At 40.0% G+C, this 16,995-nt stretch overlaps 2 non-coding genes across 2 annotated transcripts; both read right to left on the bottom strand.

Annotated features, from left to right (window-relative positions):
* Positions 1–10,672: 10,672 nt before the first annotated feature.
* Positions 10,673–10,746, bottom strand: TRNAS-ACU (transfer RNA serine (anticodon ACU)). The gene has a single exon. It is a non-coding gene; the product is annotated as a tRNA-Ser (tRNA).
* A 3,428-nt stretch (positions 10,747–14,174) lies between these two features.
* Positions 14,175–14,248, bottom strand: TRNAS-ACU (transfer RNA serine (anticodon ACU)). Its single transcript has one exon. It is a non-coding gene; the product is annotated as a tRNA-Ser (tRNA).
* Between the last annotated feature and the right edge of the window lie 2,747 nt (positions 14,249–16,995).

Raw genomic sequence — 16,995 nt, 5'->3', positions numbered from 1 at the left:
GGCTAAGAATTCCGAGCCCACCCGCTGGCGGTGATGCAGGGCAGTCTGGAGTGAGTGCTGGCATCTGGTCCGGACTGAAGGACCTGGCAACGATTACTGACATGTCGTCTACTGTCACTGCATATGATTCTGTCACCTTTGAAAGAATGGTGGAGAATTATATGAGTGACTGCATCCAGGTAGGCATGTCAGTATGTATACTGGCAGGAAAAAGAGGCAATTTGGAGGCCCTTGCACAAACTGGCTTTATTCTACCTAAATTGCCCTCCCTCCAGTGTGTACTCCAAAAGAGTGTTTAGTGCAGCCGCTCACCTTGTCAGCAATCGGCGTACGAGGTTACTTCCAGAAAATGTGGAGAAGATGATGATCATCAAAATGAATTATAATCAATTCCTCCGTGGAGACATTCACCAGCAATTGCCTCCAGAAAGTACACAGGGATCTGAGATGGTGGATTCCAGTGGGGACGAATTAATAATCTGTAAGGAGGGGGATGTACACAGTGAAAGGGGTGAGGAATCGGAGGATGATGAGGTGGACATCTTGCCTCTGTAGAGCCAGTTTGTGCAAGGAGAGATTGATTGATTGATTCTTTTTTGGTGGGGGCACAAACCAACCAGTCATTTCAGTCAGTCGTGTGGCAGACCCTGTCGCTGAAATGATGGGTTCATCAATGTTTTTCTTTTCAATCTAAGCCCCTGCAGTTTTCTGTAAGCATCTGCTTCGCTATGATGATCAACAAGTCACATAGGCAAACACTCAGGGCTGGAGGCGTAGATCTTAGGACCAGCTGCTACAAGCATGGCAGAGGTGTCACTATCACTGGTGACACCCAGAGAGGTGGCGAAGGAGATTGTAATGCAGTGCACGCAGATAAGCAGCGCAATGGTAAAAAGGAGGCATGGTCTCATAGGTAGGGGCGTGGCCTGAATCACCATTTTGTTGCTCCGGGTATCCCGGGGGTTGGGGGCTGCACCCGGGGACTAGTGTGTGAGTGGTGCTGGCTCCTGCACAGTGACAGAAACTGGGTGTTGCACGTAATGTCACAGTGAAACACCCATATTCTGTCACTGAAGAAGAGCCGGCACTTTGGTGTCACCCCCCTTGGCGGGTGACACTCGGGTGTGTGCCGCAACCCTGTTGTGATGCCACTGACCCATGGGAAGCTTTACGTGGCTTACCCATGTGTTAGTAGCCCCAAGCATCTTTTGTGTTAGTCCCTGAAGAAAAACTTCAAATATTGTTTACAATTTTGTAATCAATGGGCCTAATTCAGTAAGGATAGCAAATTCTGCTAAGTAACAGAATTTGCAATCCTTTGGTTCGCATGCTGGGGCCACCCATCACAGGGCATGGCCACCCAGCATGCCGCCTCCCTTCTTGACCACGCTGAAATTGCAGTCTCAGTGCAGTTCAGCGTGATCATAAAAAATGGGTTAGCCTCCTGTTGGTGCAGACTGTACGTGTGCGCAGGAAGCCGCCACCATTTTTGTGATCGCAGTGGCTGCATGTGATGTCATGCAGCCGCTCTGACCACGCCTCCTGTTTCTCCGTTGCCGACCCCATTTTGTAGCCCTGCCCCTGCACCGCTCCATCTCCGACTTTGAAATGGATTGTTGCTGACCCCCCCCCCCCCCCCCGCACCGATTGACAGTCAGAGGTGATCGCATTATCTGCGGGGTGCCACAGAAAATGCAGGCGCATGCGTATGCTCTTAGCAATTTTTGCAGTTGGATTGCTTATTGCGATTACAATCCAACCTGAATCAGGCTCTATTACCTATCACAATGCACTGCAGGTAGTACAAAATGGGGTTAATATAGGAGAAAAACCCCCAGAGCTGTGCTCCTTAACTGTCCCTGGTGGCTAGTGGAGCAGCTGCCCAGTAATCAGTGTCCACGCCAGTGCGCACACGGCCCGCCCCCTACAGCCACGCTGGATCTCGGTATAGTGTGGGCACAGAAGCCCCTTACCTCCCTTTCATCAGCGGCCTCGTGATCCCGGAGGGCGGTGTGTGTGTGACTGACCTTAGGAAGAAACCGGAGCCTCCGCTGCAGTGACCCAGCAACCAGGGCACGGGAGTATACTGCGCCGCTGGGAGTGATGGAGCTGCAGTAAAGATGTCTATTAGACCTAGCCTGCTGCAGCCCTTGTAGATTCTTATAAAAAAAGTTCTTCTTTTCTTGTCAAAATTAATAGCTAAGAATAGGCTGCCTGAGGCAGCCCCCTGTTAAGTGGCCTACTACTGAAGGCACCAACTACAAACTGAGCTCCCTGTTCATGGAAGCGAGGTTATAGAGCAGGGGGCGCTGAGCATCTTGGGAACAGTCAAAAGCTTTGAGCCTGTTGGTGCCTCAGATCAAGATCCTACTCTACACCCCAATGTGAATCCTTGTGGAGTCCAGTGTACCCCACAGAAGAAATGAATGTGTCACACCCATTGGCAGCCACATTAGAATAGCTGCTGATGGGCACAATTGAGAAAGGAAGGGGGGAAAACATTTGAATCCAGCACATATATGTAATTTGAATATGTAATTTGTACCTTCCTACTTTAAAATGTAATGGATGAACCTCACCCTGTGAGAACTATCTTTATGATCAAGAGATCTCATATGCAAGATAAGTATGTGTTGGCAGAGGCGCTCACTGGGCAGAGATGCTGATCGCATCTCTGGCATGTGCCGGTGCACTGCGGCACCAGCACACACACACACTTCAGACCTGATCTCCTGTTGTGTGAATATGCACAGCAGAGATCAGATCTGAATTAGGCCCTATATACAGCTGTCAGTAAGGCAGGGATCTGCTGCTGCCAGTGAGGCAGGGATCTGCTGCTGCCAGTGAGGCAGGGATCTGCTGCTGCCAGTGAGGCAGGGATCTGCTGCTGCCAGTGAGGCAGGGATCTGCTGCTGCCAGTGAGGCAGGGATCTGCTGCTGTCAGTGAAGCAGTGATCTGCTGCTGTCAGTGAGGCAGTGATCTGCTGCTGTCAGTAAGGCAGGGATCTGCTGCTATAAGTGAGGCAGGTATGTGCTGCTGTCAATGAGGCAGGGATGTGCTGCTGTCAGTGAAGCAGGGATGTGCTGCTGTCAGCAAGGCAGTAATCTGCTGCCCACTATCTCCCTATCACCCCTGCCTGAGTCACACACTTTCCCTGTCACCCCTGCCCCAGTTACCCACTATCTCCCAGTCACCGCTGCCTCAGTTAACCACTATACCTGCGACCCCTGCCTCAGTCACCCACTATACCAGTCACCCCTGCTTTAGTCACCCACTATCTCTGTCACCCCTGCCTCAGTCAACCACTATCTCCATATCACCCCTGCCTCAGTCACCCACTATCCCTGTCACCCCTGCCTCAGTCTCCTACTGTCCCTGTCACCCCTGCCACAGTCATCCACTATATCCCTATCACCCCTGCCTTAGTCACTGACTATCTCCCAGTCACCCCGGCCTCAGTCACCCTCTATCTCCCACTCATACATGCTTCAGTCACCCACTATCAACCCACTGCTAAATTGTGCTTCCTAGCTGTTTTTATAAAATCACTGAATCAAATCTAACTCTGATTACATCAGAGAAGGCCAGGTACCCTACACCAGAACAGGGGGTTTGAAATTTTGACTTGTCTACTTAAAGATCACCAAAATCTGATAACAAGGTCAATTACGTCCCTGGTTGGGATTGAACCACCAACCTTTTGGTTAGTAGCCGGACACACTAACCGATTGCGCCACAGAAACACTTTGCAAAAAGTACATACTGACAAAGGCTAATAAGCATACATCTAGAACGTTTCCTAGAAAAACTTTAAAAAGTCAATAATCTGGAGAGTTTTTGTAAGATGTTTCTTCCATCAACCAATGAAGAAACACATTGGTACTTTCCCATGATGAGTGAGTGCTTCAGGATCTCTTGCACTTACATGTGCAGCAGAGTAATGGAAGCATGCTGGGCCCATTACCCAGAGGTAGGCAGATTGAAACTATCCTCTGCTATATGCATTTTTTTTGTTAATTAAAGTAATCAAAACTGGGATTGATATTTTTGCTCTTTTATTTTTACTTAAAGTACAATAACTTTTAACATTTTAATTTGTTTTAATAGTATATTGACAGTATAGTTTTCTTTAAAAAATCCACTTAATTTTCTTTACCCTATTATTAAAAGGGTAATTGACAAAAACAAACTACATTGTCACCAGAAGAGCAATACAAAATGTACAAGTGATATATTAAAATCATCTTTCCAGCTTGAATTTCAATGATGCATTGGGGCAACGATTTTGTGAGAAACATCTTCACCCTTAAATAAAGATTTTCTTAATTCCTTACCTGTGTGCTAATTAGATGTCACCTTGTTTTCACATTAAACAGACTTCTACATGAGAAAGCAGCAAGGATGCAGTGGCGTTAATGTTTCCTGGTGTCAACCTGTATTATTTCAGTAGACATTGAAATGAGGATGCATCTTGCTGCCTTTCCAATGGAGCAAGTTTAATTTAGTTATAGGTGAAAAACCATCCCTACAAAGGTGTTAATCAGAGACTTGGCTTTGTGGACACTTTTTAGAGAACAAATTTGTTAGCATAAAAATAAAGGCAGAAAATGAAGAGCTGTTTAATCACTCAATTGGATTTTTCTACCAGCATATTTTTTTCTCTGCAACCCATTGCTAAATTGTGCTTCCTAGCTGTTTTTTATAAAATCACTGAATCAAATCTAACTCTGATTACATCAGAGAAGGCCAGGTACCCTACACCATAAGAGGGGGTTTGAAATTTTGACTTGTCTACTTAAATATCACCAAAACCTGATCACAAGGTCAATTATGTCCCTGGGTGGGATTGAACCACCAACCTTTTGGTTAGTAGCCATACACACTAACCTATTACGCCACAGAGACACTTTGCAAAAAGTACATACTGACAAAGGCTAATAAGCATTCATCTAGAACGTTTCCTAGAAAAACTTTAAAAAGTCAATAATCTGGAGAGTTTTTGTAAGAATTTTCTTAAATCAACCAACGAAGAAACACATTGGTACTTTCCCATGATGAGTGAGTGCTTCAGGATCTCTTGCACTTACATGTGCAGCAGAGTACTGCAATGGAAGCATGCTGGGCCCATTACCCAGAGGTAGGCAGATTGAAACTATCCTCTGCTATATGCATTTTTTTTGTTAAAGTAATCCAAAACTGGGATTGATATGTTAGCTATTTTATGTTTACTTAAAGTACAATGACTTTTACCATTTTAATTTGTTTTAATAGTATATTGACAGTATTGTTTTCTTTCAAAAATCCACTTAATTTTCTTTACCCTATTATTAAAATGGTAATTGACAAAAACAAACTACATTGTCACCAGAAGAGCAATACAAAATGTACAAGTGATATATTAAAATCATCTTTCCAGCTTGAATTTCAATGATGCATTGGGGCAACGATTTTGTGAGAAACATCTTCACCCTTAAATAAAGATTTTCTTAATTCCTTACCTGTGTGCTAATTAGATATCACCTTGTTTTCACATTAAACAGACTTCCACATGAGAAAGCAGCAAGGATGCAGTGGCGTTAATGTTTCCTGGTGTCAACCCGTATTATTTCAGTAGACATTGAAATGAGGATGCATCTTGCTGCCTTTCCAATGAAGCAAATTTAATTTAGTAATAGGTGAAAAACCATCCCTACAAAGGTGTTAATCAGAGACTTGGCTTTGTGGACACTTTTCAGAGAACAAATTTGTTAGCATAAGAATAAAGCAAGAAAATGAAGAGCTGTTTAATCACTCAATTTGATTTTTTTGCCAGCATATTTCTTTTTCTCTGCAACCCACTGCTAAATTGTGCTTCCTAGCTGTTTTTATAAAATCAATTAATCAAATCTAACTCTGATTACATCAGAGAAGGCCAGGTACCCTACACCATAAGAGGGGGTTTGAAATTTTGACTTGTCTACTTAAAGATCACCAAAATCTGATAACAAGTTCAATTACGTCCCTGGGTGGGATTGAACCACCAACCTTTTGGTTTATAGCCGTACACACTAACTGATTGCGCCACAGAGACACTTTGCAAAAGTACATACTGACAAAGGCTAATAAGCATTCATCTAAAACGTTGCCTAGAAAAACTTTAAAAAGTCAATAATCTGGAGAGTTTTTGTAAGATGTTTCTTCCATCCACCAACGAAGAATCACATTGGTACTTTCCCATGATGAGTGAGTGCTTCAGGATCTCTTGCACTTACATGTGCAGCAGAGTACTGCAATGGAAGCATGCTGGGCCCATAACCCAGAGGTAGGCAGATTAAAACTATCCTCTGCTATATGCATTTTTTTTGTTAATTAAAGTAATCCAAAACTGGGATTGATATTTTTGCTCTTTTATTTTTCATTAAAGTACAATAACTTTTACCATTTTAATTTGTTTTAATAGTATATTGAGAGTATTGTTTTCTTTTAAAAATCCATTCATTTTCTTTACCCTATTATTAAAATGGTAATTGACAAAAACAAACTACATTGTCACCAGAAGAGCAATACAAAATGTACAAGTGATATATTAAAATCATCTTTCCAGCTTGAATTTCAATGATGCATTGGGGCAACGATTTTGTGAGAAACATTTTCACCCTTAAATAAAGATTTTCTTAATTCCTTACCTGTGTGCTAATTAGATATCACCTTGTTTTAACATTAAACAGACTTCCACATGAGAAAGCAGCAAGGATGCAGTGGCGTTAATGTTTCCTGGTGTCAACCCGTATTATTTCAGTAGACTTTGAAATGAGGATGCATCTTGCTGCCTTTCCAATGAAGCAAGTTTAATTTAGTAATAGGTGAAAAACCATCCTTACAAAGGTGTTAATTAGAGACTTGGCTTTGTGGACACTTTTCAGAGAACAAAATTGTTAGCATAAAAATAAAGCCAGAAAATGAAGAGCTGTTTAATCACTTAATTGGATTTTTTTGCCAGCATATTTCTTTTTCTCTGCAACCCACTGCTAAATTGTGCTTCCTAGCTGTTTTTATAAAATCACTGAATCAAATCTAACTCTGATTACATCAGAGAAGGCCAGGTACCCTACACCATAAGAGGGGGTTTGAAATTTTGACTTGTGTACTTAAAGATCACCAAAATCTGATAACAAGGTCAATTACGTCCCTGGGTGGGATTGAACCACCAACCTTTTGGTTAATAGCCATACACACTAACTGATTGCGCCACAGAGACACTTTGCAAAAGTAAATACTGACAAAGGCTAATAAGCATTCATCTAAAACGTTTCCTAGAAAAACTTTAAAAAGTCAATAATCTGGAGAGTTTTTGTAAGATGTTTCTTCCATCAACCAACGAAGAAACACATTGGTACTTTCCCATGATGAGTGAGTGCTTCAGGATCTATTGCACTTACATGTGCAGCAGAGTACAGCAATGGAAGCATGCTGGGCACATAACCCAGAGGTAGGCAGATTGAAACTATCCTCTGCTATATGCATTTTTTTTTGTTAATTAAAGTAATCCAAAACTGGGATTGATATGTTGGCTCTTTTATTTTTACTTAAAGTACAATAACTTTTACCATTTTAATTTGTTTTAATAGTATATTGACAGTATTGTTTTCTTTCAAAAATCAGCTTAATTTTCTTTACCCTATTATTAAAATGGTAATTGACAAAAACAAACTACATTGTCACCAGAAGAGCAATACAAAATGTACAAGTGATATATTAAAATCATCTTTCCAGCTTGAATTTCAATGATGCATTGGGGCAACGATTTTGTGAGAAACATTTTCACCCTTAAATAAAGATTTTCTTAATTCCTTACCTGTGTGCTAATTAGATATCACCTTGTTTTCACATTAAACAGACTTCCACATGAGAAAGCAGCAAGGATGCAGTGGCGTTAATGTTTCCTGGTGTCAACCTGTATTATTTCAGTAGACATTGAAATGAGGATGCATCTTGCTGCCTTTCCAATGAAGCAAGTTTAATTTAGTAATAGGTTAAAAACCATCCTTACAAAGGTGTTAATCAGAGACTTGGCTTTGTGGACACTTTTCAGAGAACAAATTTGTTAGCATAAAAATAATGCCAGAAAATTAAGAGCTGTTGAATCACTCAATTAGATTTTTTTTGCCAGCATATTTCTTTTTCTCTGCAACCCACTGCTAAATTGTGCTTCCTAGCTGTTTTTATAAAATCACTGAATCAAATCTAACTCTGATTACATCAGAGAAGGCCAGGTACCCTACACCAGAACAGGGGGTTTGAAATTTTGACTTGTCTACTTAAAGATCACCAAAATCTGATAACAAGGTCAATTACGTCCCTGGTTGGGATTGAACCACCAACCTTTTGGTTAGTAGCTGGACACACTAACCGATTGCGCCACAGAAACACTTTGCAAAAAGTACTTACTGACAAAGGCTAATAAGCATACATCTAGAACGTTTCCTAGAAAAACTTTAAAAAGTCAATAATCTGGAGAGTTTTTGTAAGATGTTTCTTCCATCAACCAATGAAGAAACACATTGGTACTTTCCCATGATGAGTGAGTGCTTCAGGATCTCTTGCACTTACATGTGCAGCAGAGTACTGCAATGGAATCATGCTGGGCCCATTACCCAGAGGTAGGCAGATTGAAACTATCCTCTGCTATATGCATTTTTTTTGTTAATTAAAGTAATCAAAACTGGGATTGATATTTTTGCTCTTTTATTTTTACTTAAAGTACAATAACTTTTACCATTTTAATTTGTTTTAATAGTATATTGACAGTATAGTTTTCTTTAAAAAATCCACTTAATTTTCTTTACCCTATTATTAAAATGGTAATTGACAAAAACAAACTACATTGTCACCAGAAGAGCAATACAAAATGTACAAGTGATATATTAAAATCATCTTTCCAGCTTGAATTTCAATGATGCATTGGGGCAACGATTTTGTGAGAAACATCTTCACCCTTAAATAAAGATTTTCTTAATTCCTTACCTGTGTGCTAATTAGATATCACCTTGTTTTCACATTAAACAGACTTCCACATGAGAAAGCAGCAAGGATGCATTGGCGTTAATGTTTCCTGGTGTCAACCTGTATTATTTCAGTAGACATTGAAATGAGGATGCATCTTGCTGCCTTTCCAATGAAGCAAGTTTAATTTAGTAATAGGTGAAAAACCATCCTTACAAAGGTGTTCATCAGAGACTTGGCTTTGTGGACACTTTTCAGAGAACAAATTTGTTAGCATAAAAATAAAGCCAGAAAATGAAGAGCTGTTTAATCACTCAATTGGATTTTTTTGCCAGCATATTTCTTTTTCTCTGCAACCCACTGCTAAATTGTGCTTCCTAGCTGTTTTTATAAAATCACTGAATCAAATCTAACTCTGATTACATCAGAGAAGGCCAGGTACCCTACACCATAAGAGGGGGTTTGAAATTTTGACTTGTCTACTTAAAGATCACCAAAATCTGATAACAAGGTCAATTACGTCCCTGGGTGGGATTGAACCACCAACCTTTTGGTTAGTAGTCGGACACACTAACCGATTGCGCCACAGAGACACTTTGCAGAAAGTTCATACTGACAAAGGCTAATAAGCATACATCTAGAACGTTTCCTAGAAAAACTTTAAAAAATCAATAATCTGGAGAGTTTTTGTAAGATGTTTCTTCCATCAACCAACGAAGAAACACATTGGTACTTTCCCATGATGAGTGAGTGCTTCAGGATCTCTTGCACTTACATGTGCAGCAGAGTACTGCAATGGAAGCATGCTGGGCCCATAACCCAGAGGTTGGCAGATTGAAACTATCCTTTGCTATATGCGTTTTTTTTTGTTAATTTAAGTAATCAAAACTGGGATTGATATTTTTGCTCTTTTATTTTTACTTAAAGTACAATAACTTTTACCATTTTAATTTGTTTTAATAGTATATTGACAGTATAGTTTTCTTTAAAAAATCCACTTAATTTTCTTTACCCTATTATTAAAAGGGTAATTGACAAAAACAAACTACATTGTCACCAGAAGAGCAATACAAAATGTACAAGTGATATATTAAAATCATCTTTCCAGCTTGAATTTCAATGATGCATTGGGGCCAACGATTTTGTGAGAAACATCTTCACCCTTAAATAAAGATTTTCTTAATTCCTTACCTGTGTGCTAATTAGATGTCACCTTGTTTTCACATTAAACAGACTTCTACATGAGAAAGCAGCAAGGATGCAGTGGCGTTAATGTTTCCTGGTGTCAACCTGTATTATTTCAGTAGACATTGAAATGAGGATTCATCTTGCTGCCTTTCCAATGAAGCAAGTTTAATTTAGTTATAGGTGAAAAACCATCCCTACAAAGGTGTTAATCAGAGACTTGGCTTTGTGGACACTTTTTAGAGAACAAATTTGTTAGCATAAAAATAAAGGCAGAAAATGAAGAGCTGTTTAATCACTCAATTGGATTTTTCTACCAGCATATTTTTTTCTCTGCAACCCATTGCTAAATTGTGCTTCCTAGCTGTTTTTTTATAAAATCACTGAATCAAATCTAACTCTGATTACATCAGAGAAGGCCAGGTACCCTACACCATAAGAGGGTGTTTGAAATTTTGACTTGTCTACTTAAATATCACCAAAACATGATCACAAGGTCAATTATGTCCCTGGGTGGGATTGAACCACCAACCTTTTGGTTAGTAGCCAGGCACACTAACCGATTGCGCCACAGAGACACTTTGCAAAAAGTACATACTGACAAAGGCTAATAAGCATTCATCTAGAACGTTTCCTAGAAAAACTTTAAAAAGTCAATAATCTGGAGAGTTTTTGTAAGAATTTTCTTAAATCAACCAACGAAGAAACACATTGGTACTTTCCCATGATGAGTGAGTGCTTCAGGATCTCTTGCACTTACATGTGCAGCAGAGTACTGCAATGGAAGCATGCTGGGCCCATTACCCAGAGGTAGGCAGATTAAAACTATCCTCTGCTATATGCATTTTTTTTGTTAAAGTAATCCAAAACTGGGATTGATATGTTAGCTATTTTATGTTTACTTAAAGTACAATGACTTTTACCATTTTAATTTGTTTTAATAGTATATTGACAGTATAGTTTTCTTTCAAAAATCCACTTAATTTTCTTTACCCTATTATTAAAATGGTAATTGACAAAAACAAACTACATTGTCACCAGAAGAGCAATACAAAATGTACAAGTGATATATTAAAATCATCTTTCCAGCTTGAATTTCAATGATGCATTGGGGCAACGATTTTGTGAGAAACATCTTCACCCTTAAATAAAGATTTTCTTAATTCCTTACCTGTGTTCTAATTAGATATCACCTTGTTTTCACATTAAACAGACTTCCACATGAGAAAGCAGCAAGGATGCATTGGCGTTAATGTTTCCTGGTGTCAACCTGTATTATTTCAGTAGACATTGAAATGAGGATGCATCTTGCTGCCTTTCCAATGAAGCAAGTTTAATTTAGTAATAGGTGAAAAACCATCCTTACAAAGGTGTTCATCAGAGACTTGGCTTTGTGGACACTTTTCAGAGAACAAATTTGTTAGCATAAAAATAAAGCCAGAAAATGAAGAGCTGTTTAATCACTCAATTGGATTTTTTTGCCAGCATATTTCTTTTTCTCTGCAACCCACTGCTAAATTGTGCTTCCTAGCTGTTTTTATAAAATCAATGAATCAAATCTAACTCTGATTACATCAGAGAAGGCCAGGTACCCTACACCATAAGAGGGGATTTGAAATTTTGACTTGTCTACTTAAAGATCACCAAAATCTGATAACAAGGTCAATTACGTCCCTGGGTGGGATTGAACCACCCATCTTTTGGTTTATAGCCGTACACACTAACTGATTGCGCCACAGAGACACTTTGCAAAAGTACATACTGACAAAGGCTAATAAGCATTCATCTAAAACGTTTCCTAGAAAAACTTTAAAAAGTCAATAATCTGGAGAGTTTTTGTAAGATGTTTCTTCCATCCACCAACGAAGAAACACATTGGTACTTTCCCATGATGAGTGAGTGCTTCAGGATCTCTTGCACTTACATGTGCAGCAGAGTACTGCAATGGAAGCATGCTGGGCCCATAACCCAGAGGTAGGCAGATTAAAACTATCCTCTGCTATATGCATTTTTTTTGTTAATTAAAGTAATCCAAAACTGGGATTGATATTTTTGCTCTTTTATTTTTCATTAAAGTACAATAACTTTTACCATTTTAATTTGTTTTAATAGCATATTGAAAGTATTGTTTTCTTTTAAAAATCCATTAATTTTCTTTACCCTATTATTAAAATGGTAATTGACAAAAACAAACTACATTGTCACCAGAAGAGCAATACAAAATGTACAAGTGATATATTAAAATCATCTTTCCAGCTTGAATTTCAATGATGCATTGGGGCAACGATTTTGTGAGAAACATTTTCACCCTTAAATAAAGATTTTCTTAATTCCTTACCTGTGTGCTAATTAGATATCACCTTGTTTTCACATTAAACAGACTTCCACATGAGAAAGCAGCAAGGATGCAGTGGCGTTAATGTTTCCTGGTGTCAACCTGTATTATTTCAGTAGACATTGAAATGCGGATGCATCTTGCTGCCTTTCCAATGAAGCAAGTTTAATTTAGTAATAGGTGAAAAACCATCCCTACAAAGGTGTTAATCAGAGACTTGGCTTTGTGGACACTTTTCAGAGAACAAATTTGTTAGCATAAAAATAAAGCCAGAAAATGAAGAGCTGTTTAATCACTCAATTGGATTTTTTTTGCCAGCATATTTCTTTTTCTCTGCAACCCACTGCTAAATTGTGCTTCCTAGCTGTTTTTATAAAATCAATGAATCAAATCTAACTCTGATTACATCAGAGAAGGCCAGGTACCCTACACCATAACAGGGGGTTTGAAATTTTGACTTGTCTACTTAAAGATCACCAAAATCTGATAACAAGGTCAATTACGTCCCTGGGTGGGATTGAACCACCAACCTTTTGGTTAGTAGTCGGACACACTAACCGATTGCGCCACAGAGACACTTTGCAAAAAGTACATACTGACAAAGGCTAATAAGCATACATCTAGAACGTTTCCTAGAAAAACTTTAAAAAGTCAATAATCTGGAGAGTTTTTGTAAGATGTTTCTTCCATCAACCAACGAAGAAACACATTGGTACTTTCCCATGATGAGTGAGTGCTTCAGGATCTCTTGCACTTACATGTGCAGCAGAGTACTGCAATGGAAGCATGCTGGGCCCATAACCCAGAGGTAGGCAGATTGAAACTATCCTTTGCTATATGCATTTTTTTTTGTTAATTTAAGTAATCAAAACTGGGATTGATATTTTTGCTCTTTTATTTTTACTTAAAGTACAATAACTTTTACCATTTTAATTTGTTTTAATAGTATATTGACAGTATAGTTTTCTTTAAAAAATCCACTTAATTTTCTTTACCCTATTATTAAAAGGGTAATTGACAAAAACAAACTACATTGTCACCAGAAGAGCAATACAAAATGTACATTGTGATATATTAAAATCATCTTTCCAGCTTGAATTTCAATGATGCATTGGGGCAACGATTTTGTGAGAAACATCTTCACCCTTAAATAAAGATTTTCTTAATTCCTTACCTGTGTGCTAATTAGATGTCACCTTGTTTTCACATTAAACAGACTTCTACATGAGAAAGCAGCAAGGATGCAGTGGCGTTAATGTTTCCTGGTGTCAACCTGTATTATTTCAGTAGACATTGAAATGAGGATGCATCTTGCTGCCTTTCCAATGAAGCAAGTTTAATTTAGTTATAGGTAAAAAACCATCCCTACAAAGGTGTTAATCAGAGACTTGGCTTTGTGGACACTTTTTAGAGAACAAATTTGTTAGCATAAAAATAAAGGCAGAAAATGAAGAGCTGTTTAATCACTCAATTGGATTTTTCTACCAGCATATTTTTTTCTCTGCAACCCATTGCTAAATTGTGCTTCCTAGCTGTTTTTTATAAAATCACTGAATCAAATCTAACTCTGATTACATCAGAGAAGGCCAGGTACCCTACACCATAAGAGGGGGTTTGAAATTTTGACTTGTCTACTTAACTATCACCAAAACCTGATCACAAGGTCAATTATGTCCCTGGGTGGGATTGAACCACCAACCTTTTGGTTAGTAGCCAGACACACTAACCGATTGCGCCACAGAGACACTTTGCATAAAGTACATACTGACAAAGGCTAATAAGCATTCATCTAGAATGTTTCCTAGAAAAACTTTAAGGTTAAGGTTTTACAGAAAGTTACAGGTTTTTTTAATTTAGTAAAATATGCCCCATTTTAAAGATAGGGCATTTAAATTTGTTGCACCTGTGCAGTACATAGCAGCCTGCAGGGCATGTACAGTGGCTTCATTTGGGTGCACATACATTGCCGGCTCCTGGTCGCAAACTGAAATTATTGTGTGTAAGTGGAATTAGCGGTGTTTATGTCATACAGGGGGGTGGGGGAGGTTTGTGGTTGGCGGGGGGCACGCTGTGCGATTATTATCCTGCATCTATACATACATGCGCTAACACCTGGACATACACTGATGTACCCACACCTAATATCCATACATACACGCCCTGACACCTGGACATACACCAACATTCCCACACCTGCATCTATACATACACATGCTGACACCTGGACATACACCAACATACAAGCACCTGCATCTATATATACACGCGCTGACAAATGGACATACACCGACGTACCCACACTTGCATCTATACATACATGCACTGACATCTGGACATACAAGCACCTGCATCTATACATACACGCGCTGACACCTGAACCTACACTGACGTTCCCACACCTGCATCTATACATACACATTCTGACACCTGGACATACACAGACGTACCCACACCTGCATCTATACATACACGCGTTGACACCAGGACGTACACTGACGTACACACACCTACATCTATATATGCATGGATGCAAATGTGGGTACGTCTGTATACGTCCAGTTGTTAGCATGTGTATGTATAGATGTTAGGTGTGGGTACATCAGTGTATGTCCAGGTGTCAGCACATGTATGTATAGATTCACATGTGGGTACGTTGGTGTACGTTTAGGGGTCAGCGTGTTTATGTATAGATGTTGGTGTGTGTATGTCAGTGTACGTACAGATATAGGTGTATGTATGTATGTATGTATGTATGTATGTATATGTATGTATAGAGGAAGGTGTGATACATACATATAACACATACAAGATAGATACATACATATATCACACACACGATAGATAGATAGATAGATAGATAGATAGATAGATAGAACACATACATACAAGATAGATACATATATACATACATACATGATAGATACATATATACACACACATACGATAGATAGATAGATAGATACATATATATATATATATATATATATATATTCCATAGACAAAAAACCTTACGGTTTCACATGTCCCATTAAGGCTTCTTAGACATGATCGAAATTTCAGAAACCTGTTGTAACTCTTCCACTCAAACTCCAAAAAGCAAGTATGACTTGGGATAGGGCTGGGGAGGGCCGCTGCTCAGGCACATCTCTGTCAAGTAAAGGAGATTCAACTGAGGCAGCACAAGGGAACTCTCATCTGGGGACAACAACTGCAGGGAGAACACATATTTTCAGATGAACATGGGAGGGCAGAAGGCTGCCTAATACTGAAGCACCCCCAAACAACAAACCAAATGCAACAACTAGTGCAAGCATTCCTGGGGGAAGGCCTGCAGCAGAAGGATTTGCATATGGTGATGTCATCCAAGCAGTGGGTCAAAGTTGGCTTCAACCCTCGTCTGCATATGAAAAGAGAAAAGGGGCGTGCAGGGCATGGCGGCCTTTTGCGGCGCTTGGATGACCCCTAGTTCGCATTAAACACCTCCACCCTCCTTCGGTGTGGGGCTCATGTTGGCTATGCCCCAGCCCCTGAAGCATTCAAGCTGATTTCTTGCAGAAGCTGGGCACTGTAACAGCTCCAGAGCTGCTCTGTATGGCAAGTAAAAGGGTGTGGGCCCTGCAGCACTACCTGTAGTTCGCATTGTGCTTTGGAAGGCACAAAGTAAGCAGATGGGAGAAGTCAGGATAGTGCGCAAGGGCATAGAAGGGAGCGGCTCAAGAATAGAGAAGTGGAAACAGACAGCAAACTAGGCTGGAGAGCTCTTCTGTCTATATTTTGCAAACCTGCTCTTGTCCTCTCCAGCTGCTCCATGTAGATTTGACGTCTGGAAAGGTGCATAACCCACTGACAAGCAGGCACACTCCTGCATGAGTTTTCTCTCTCACTAGCTGGATGATACACAATCATTTGCATGTGCTCCACCTCCGACACACCACCCACCCAACCACCCAGTGACCAGAGCCACCCACAAGCCAACTGGCTCCGTGATTTAATTTGCACAGTGTAGTCATCCAGGCAGCATGTCCTTCTCAATGGAAGGATCTCTGGTTCCATGGAATCTTCCACATTGGAATGCTGCAGAATAAAAAGGATTTAAATATTCAGCTTGCTAGCATTCAATGTACCTGCGGCTTGGCTTTAGCACATGGGTCTTCATCCTGTGGCCCTCCAGCTGCTGTGAAACTACACATCCCAGCATGCCCTGCCACAGTTTTGCTATTAAGGTATGCTAAAACTGAGGCAGGGCATGCTGGGATGTGTAGTTCCACAGCAGCTGGAGGGTCGCAGGTTGAAGACCCATGTTCTAGCATGCCTGATCTATGATGCATGTACCGTGATGTCACAATCAGCTTGGAATGGGGTGTTTAGCAGGCATTTGCTGACAGCCACTTGAGGGAGACACACATCAGGAGATGCAGCATATCGGAGGTCTTCGATGCCTTTCCAGCAAATGCACACCACCTGCTGCTGGTCTGGACACAAAACAATGCCC

Source organism: Pseudophryne corroboree, unplaced genomic scaffold (genome assembly GCF_028390025.1).
Source record: "Pseudophryne corroboree isolate aPseCor3 unplaced genomic scaffold, aPseCor3.hap2 scaffold_359, whole genome shotgun sequence".
In the NCBI taxonomy this organism is placed as follows: domain Eukaryota; kingdom Metazoa; phylum Chordata; class Amphibia; order Anura; family Myobatrachidae; genus Pseudophryne; species Pseudophryne corroboree.
This window is presented reverse-complemented; position numbering and strand designations above follow the sequence as displayed.